Source organism: Sceloporus undulatus, chromosome 3 (genome assembly GCF_019175285.1).
Source record: "Sceloporus undulatus isolate JIND9_A2432 ecotype Alabama chromosome 3, SceUnd_v1.1, whole genome shotgun sequence".
NCBI classification, from domain to species: domain Eukaryota; kingdom Metazoa; phylum Chordata; class Lepidosauria; order Squamata; family Phrynosomatidae; genus Sceloporus; species Sceloporus undulatus.
In genome coordinates, this window is record NC_056524.1 from 148,081,565 (window position 1) to 148,088,970 (window position 7,406).

Below are 7,406 nucleotides of genomic sequence, written 5' to 3' on the forward strand. Positions count from 1 at the left end.
CTTTCTGTTCCAGATCAGTAGTTACCAGAAGACAGGAAATTGCATATACCATGTATTCGTGGGCATTTGAGGTCAGTAAAAGTGAGAGGTTGCCTTCTTGTGAATATGAAGGACTCTTCCAGATTGATCTAAAGAACTTTGCGTTCTTATGTGATATAGCTCTTTGCAATTTGCCAGTAACTGTCACTTCCATGCCCATCATTCCATTCTTTTATGGAGGGGGGGGGAGCTATCTGTAGTGATTTTTTAGGACACTCCCACTTAAGTGATCCTGTCGTTTAAGAACAATGTTTTCTTCTTCTTTTTTTAAGTTTGATTTTATGATGTCATAGTGTAAAAGTGCAATTTTACTAATGCACAGTGCTACTATTATTTCTAAGAAGTTTTTTTTAAAGGCAGCCAGAGAAAAGAAGGAGACTTTTTTGTTGTTCTCAATACTATGTATTAGAATTAAAAAGAAACCCACTCAAAGGTAGGAATAAAATTTGCAGCTGGTTCAAGGATTTATCCAAAGCTTGTCAAGGACAAAAAAAAAACCCAACAACCTGCATTTGAGCTTCTTCCTTTTTTAATGAATACTACAGCAACAAATACAGCACCCCCTGACATATTTGCTGTATTTGGAGGAGTTCTGAGTGTTGTTTTGTCCAATTGTACAATACTTTTCATTTCTGATATCAGCTGTCTAGTTAGTAAATCAGAATATTACTTTGTGGCTGGATACATAGTTCTACTGGCAACAGGCTTACATCTTTGCAGTGCTGACTGTTTTTTGTAAGATGGGCTGTTATGAAAAGGGGGTGTAAGTTCGTGATATATCTAGAGAAAAAACAAAATACTGTAATATGCTTCCCTGCATAATGCCAGTTCATAATATTCCACCATTGGCTACACAGAACTCTGTGCATATAATAAGAGCTTGCTTTTGGACTTTTGGACTAGCTTATTCCATTGGGTAGTGTCAGAAGAAGCCAATGCACTGCTACCTTGGGTTACGAAATTAATTCGTTCCGCCATTCCTTTCGTAACCCGAAAATTTCGTAACCCGAAAAGGCTTTCCGTTAGCACTGGAAAGCCTATAGCTGCACTTTGCAGCATTTGAATTTCGCGCCGAAATGAATTTCGTAACCCGAAAAATATTTCGTAACCCGAAACAGTTTTTTCCAATCCAACTTTTTCGTATCCCGGAAATTTCGTAACCCGATCATTTCGTATCCCGAGGCACCAGTGTGCTTCTAATTCCTTTCCTCTCCTAAGACAGATAATGTTCCAAAATGTTAAATTACATAAAAATATTAGCCTTACTGAGTAGATGACATAATTTAAAGTTATTATATTAAAATTATAATAATTCAGGAGGGAAAACTGAAATAAAGTGTACATTATATGTACTTTAATTAAAGAAATACAACAAAAAAGAAACAAAATATACACATATTTATTTAATCTATATCCCACCTTTCTCCTGAATGAAATCCAAGGCAGCACACAGCATGAATTAAAACAAGTTATATGAATTAAAACCTATTAAAATATTTTTAAAACAATTAAATAAATACCATATTTAAACATCAAACTTTATGAACAATATGAAATCACTTTGAAGGTTGACAACTACAATAAAAATGCAGTATACAAGCCCCATAAAAGACTTTTCTGCAAAGTCAGTCACCACCTTCTCAAATAAAGAGCTAGGAGGGGGGAAGCCTTGGGTACTGTGGCAGAGAGTTCCATAGCTTAGGAACAGCCACCAAGAAGACTCTTTCCTGTGTCCTCACCAACTGTACCTGCAAACTGGTGGGACTGAGAGAAGGCCTTCCCTAGAGAATTTTTAAACTCAGGCAGGCTCATATATGGACTGGATATACTCTTTCAAATTGGCTGGACCTTTATTGCTCATGCGCAACACTTTGAATTGTGTCTAGAAACAAACTGATAACCATTAAATGCTTTTGTGCACAAACGACCATCGTTAAAACTGGACCTGCAACTTCATTTCCATACACAAAGGATTCGTAATTTGAATTGACATCCTCACATACCAATGGCATATATATGTGTCTGTGCCTGCCTTCCACTCCACCAAAAGCGTCTGAGGAAGCAGACTGAAATCTACGAAAGCTCATGCTACCAATTTCTTTATTTCAGTTAGTCTCAAAGGTGCTACAAGATCTCTCCTCATACTGGTAACCACTAAAGTTATTTGTGTGTGTGTGTGTTTGTGTGTTTGTGTGTGTGTACATGCTTTCCAGTTGCCTGTTGACCTATGTCAGCCTCACTAATTTCATAGTGTTTTATTAGGTAATGAATATTCAGAAATAGCTTTACAATCTCCTTCCTCTGAAATATAGCATACAATATGTGTGGCCTTCATTGGCAGTCTTCCATCCAAATACTAACCACAGCTGACCCTGCTTAGAAAGTATCTGGCACCTTTAGGGTATTTAAGCCTCCCTACAAGGGAGTTATACGTTCCTTGTAACTAGCTCTGGTTAAAACTGTGGTCACTCCATTTCAGACCCATTGAAGTTTGCAAATACTCTGAAGTTTTTCCATCTAGAGAGCTAACAGAGTTGACACTAACAAAGCTGACTGAATTTCCCCCAGGATTTTGATCATGTTACGTGTGTGTTTGTCTTCACATTGCCAGTTAACTTATGGCAACCCTATGAACTACATAGGGTTTTCTTAGCCAAGGAATACTCAGAGGTGGTTTTGCCAATTCCTTCCTCCGATAATACTTGTACATTAAGGTTAGTGATGAAAACCAGTGAAATGTTTTACGTCTATATACGTCTCCGCTCCTGCACACATTTACCAATGCTGCTGTCTGCAGTGCTGTCAACTTCATTTTAGGAAACTGAAGGCAGCCTTCTGGAACAGCATAGTGAGGAAACACTCCTTTGCAAAAGTCACTCTGGAAGCACACCCCATTGCTACTCAGAAGGTTCAAACCTGACTCCAGTTCCTTTCCAACCCCTTCCCAACTCTCTGGCACCTGCCTACCCAGTACTGCCCTTGAGGACTGACTCTCACAGCTGTGTCTCCTCAAAAAGTGACAGTAGACATACCATGCCACAACTGTGTATATGCAGTGGGGTTGGGAAAAACCTCCTGGAGCTCTACTTCTAGTTCCCCCCTCCCCACAGAGAGTGACAGCATCTCATACTATAATATGTTCTCCATCCCATCCACCCTCTGCCCCATTCCAGAAAAATGATTGACTAGGCTATTGATAAAGTAGCCCTGTGAAAGGAAGAAGTACTAGACAAAGAACAGCTTGTAAAAGGCACACCTGTGGTCAAACAATATTCCCTGGCAGAACAGATTGTGCTCTTAAAGTCCCTGTGCAAAAAAAGGGGGCCACATGCAGCTCCAAATCAGCTCCTAATATGACCCTCAGCTGGTAAGAAACAAATAGGAGGCTTTGTTGAACCAGCCGTTACTATTGACTCCCAAACAAAGCAGGACTGTGGAAACAACAGCCTCCTGTACTGAACCGCTGTCTCAAAGTGTGCATAATCCATTTCCCTGTTTGGGTACAATCTTCCATCTTCATGCAGTACCTATGTTCACATCAGCCCCCCCAAGTTCCCAGTGCTTTTAACAGAGAAAAAATATTTTGGCACCCTACTCCACCCACAGCAGCCTTTGAAAAGGCATCAGTACTGAAGGCTTCCCCATCCTCACGGCCTTCCTTTTCAGCGGATTGATCCAGGAATTTGGGAAGAAGCTTTTGAACAACTTCTTCTATTGTTGGAAAGGGAGACAAAGGCTAAGGACCTGGATTTAAGCATAATAACAAGAAGTGCCCTCATGCAGAAAACCACCACAGAAAGACCCCCACTCTGATATACACAAAAGGGGGGAGGGAGAGGAAAATCTTTGAAAATAACTAATTAAAGTTGTTTTAGCCTCTCTCATACGCCTCTAAGGGCACCTAATCTCACAGGAGCGGTGGCATGTGGAACAATGGACCCTCAGCCCCCAGCCCACCTCCCCCTTCTCTGTGCCCCAACTTCTGTCTCAGAGGGTTTAAAACAAGAGGCCACTTTAAGTTAATGAGCTCTCAGCTGACTAGAAGAAGTCTCTAATGAAGGCTGATGGTCACACATTCCCTGGCGGAATGAATAGGATCCTGCCAAACCCATAACTGTCAGAAAGTTTCATTCATAAAGTCCACATGCCGGAGAGGTAGGAGGGCTGTGAGGGGGTACAGAGAGGGGAAGGAGGTATCTGCCTGGAACAGCCTGACCAAGGAGCTAAAAAGCACTGTGCACGCATGACCAGCAGTGGCCAGAACCCAGGGTTTCTGGGTCCCAGCTCCTTGCTCCTTTGTCTGATGGTTAATTAGGAGTATTCTCCCCAATGACTCCAGAGGCCGACTGTGGAGATAATCAGTGAGAGTTTGGGTTGGGGGTTTCCATTTTCCTGCTGTTATGTCACCATCTCTACAAGGGCCAAAGGCTGGGTGGGGGAAAGGAGGCGGAAGGGGAAGAATGGAAGGACTGAAGTAAGTAGAGGTGTGTGTGGAGTCCATGGCTTTCCAGCTGATGGGTTCCATGCAAAAGAATAGGAAGAAAGAGGTACTACTTTGGGAAATCAGAACACGGAAGAAGAGGGAACAGATGGGAACAGTGCCATTGTAGCCATGCTAGAAGACTTGACAGCCTGACTTGCTGCTCTGGTCCACTTCACCTGACTCACTGAGAAGTACAGTCAGCAGCAGCAACAACAACCCAGTGGTCTCACTGGTGACTCTTCCCTTTGCTGATACTTGCTGGAATGCTACCATAACTGTCCCTAGGAAAAAAAATGATTCTAGGAAATGTACTTTCCCCAAAGCAACTGAGTCTATGGATGCTAGATGCCTTGAAAGCAGCATGTCTCAGGAATCTGGAAATACCTAGCAGGTTCAGAGATCCTGATAAAACTACATTTCTAATGGGCTCAGGCACTTGGGGCGCTGCCATTGTACAGCAACCAACATGCCAGGAAAGAAAGAGGCCTGCTGCTGCTGCTGCTGCTGCTACCACCACACCAAGTAACTGGAGAACAGAAAGTTGGAGTACAGAGTCGTGTTCAGTCCATGATCACCTTTTAGTTAGAACTTGCAAAGCTGTAGCTGAAGTCAACAAGTTGTTGCAAATCGCTGCATTCTGTATTCCTTTCATCAACATCACTGGTTAGTCTCAAAAGTACTACAAGATCCCTTTGCATAATCATTCATTGGTAAGAGTCAGACAGCCGAACCACTCTGCCCCAACAAGAGCAAGAAGTAGTAAATGTGTGGTCCAGAGAGAACTACTTGAGTGTGAGCTGCAATTTCCATCCTGTTGATGGGATGAAATACTGCCATGTCTGGAGGCCCACTTTTTCCTCAGCCCTGCCATATGTAAGTGATGAAAAGTCCCAACACAGTAGTGATTCCTCTTCCCTAGTCGCCATAGTTTCTGGAGCTTCTCAAAGCATATCCCCAATGTGCTTCCAATGACAGGATATTGCTAGAATGAAAAAAGAAGCTGTGTACTCTTGGGCTGGCAGGGAGGTAATATTTGCGGTAAAGCAGCTAAGTCCTCATACAGTGGGCCCTTCACATTCACAGGGATCAGGGGCATAGGACCCATGTTAAAGTGGGGAAACTGCAAAGAAAAAACAACACTTTTTAAACCTGAGAGAACACCTCTGTAGGAATCTCTATGTCCTCCAGTGCAACTCTATGGCCAACATTCACCAGACGTTGACCACAGAATCATGCTGGAGGTCCTTCAATTGCCTAGAGAAAACATATTACTCAAATCCGTAAATAATCAAAGCCACAGAAGTCAAAGCCACAAAGGTGGAGGGCTGACTGTATATCATTTTCAAGCCACTCAATGTGGACAAAGCTAGCATAGCTTTTAAGTAATTACATTTACAGTATAGACCTAAATCTAACAGGGTAGATCCACTAATGGAACTCAGCAAAGACATGCAGGGCCATCTTCCGTCCCCATGTTGCTGTCTGCTCCCAAACCTTGCTCCAGAAGGTGAGAGACACACATATACCACCCACTTTTGGAGTAGCTGCAAGGACTGTGGGCAGGAGGGAAACAGAAGAAAGTTTTCTTGCATTATTCCAACACCAGTGAAATAGATGCAATGAAAAAAGTGGGATCTGTCAGCCACATGTGGCAACCAGGGGCTTTTTATGATGACCTAAGCTTCCCCAACATTGCCTAGCAATGTGGACCAGGATATTTGTCCTGGCCCACATATATGGAATAGAGCATATCAACATTGGCATTTCTGCATTGTGGCTAACTAAGGCCTGGTATAGACAGGCCCTTTGTGGCACGCCCATGATGTGAAATGGTTGCTCGGGGGCAAGACGTGCACACACCTCGCAACCCTAGCAAGTCATGGGCGTGCCACAGCTGTGCAGCACCATCCAAATGGTGCGCGCAGCAATGACATGCAAGCAGCACAGCATCCAAATGGGGCTGTACCGCTGGCACGTCATTGCACCGTTGCTGGCAATTTGGGGCGGCGCAAGTGAGCCGCAAAAAAGGAGCCTTTTCTGCGCACTCCTTTCTTGCTGCGCAGCAGTGTCACACAATTTGATTGCTGTGGCGCTGCTGAGGAGCAACTAGAGGCGCCTCCCCGGTGCCTCTTTTTGGTGCTCTGTACCACACCTAATTTATTTATTTTTTTAATCCCATTAATGTGAGTTCAGCAGACATAATATTAAAGGAAGCAAACATTACAGAACTACCTTTCCATTGTGGTGAGACTGTGTGCTCACAGAAGGCTGTCTAATGGTAGCACTGCACTTGAATGTACCAAACAGCTACTAAGCAGCAACAGTAGTGGCCAGTTACACAGGTAGAGACAACAGCAGTGTTATTTTCACTAACTCTTGTTAGTACTTCACAGAAAGAAGCAATAGTAAAATCTTCCAAATGACTTTTTACTCAATCCAATCTAAAATCAAGCAAGAGACAGTGCCGGAAGATGAGGCCTCCAGATCAGAGGGCACTCAACCAGCTACTGGGGAAGAGCAGAGGAAAAGTAACACTATGTCTAATTATGCAACTGGACTCAACACAAAAGGCCATTCAGCTGCTGACATACTCTGATGGGAAAAGAAGGTCTGACGTTGCACAACACATAAAATAAGAATATGGGATGTAAGAAGCACAAATCAGGGGAAGCTAGACATTGTAAAACAAGAATTGGAACATATAAACATTGTAATACTTGGGATGAGCTATCTAACATTGGCAAGGAGAAATGGTTAAGGGCAGGAAAGAAACAAAAGTAAAAGATAACAGAAATAAAGGAGTTAGAAATGCCAGATATCTAAATTGGGTCCAGAAAAGAAGAGGCGCTGGAGATATTTTACACATACGTTGGCTAATGAAACA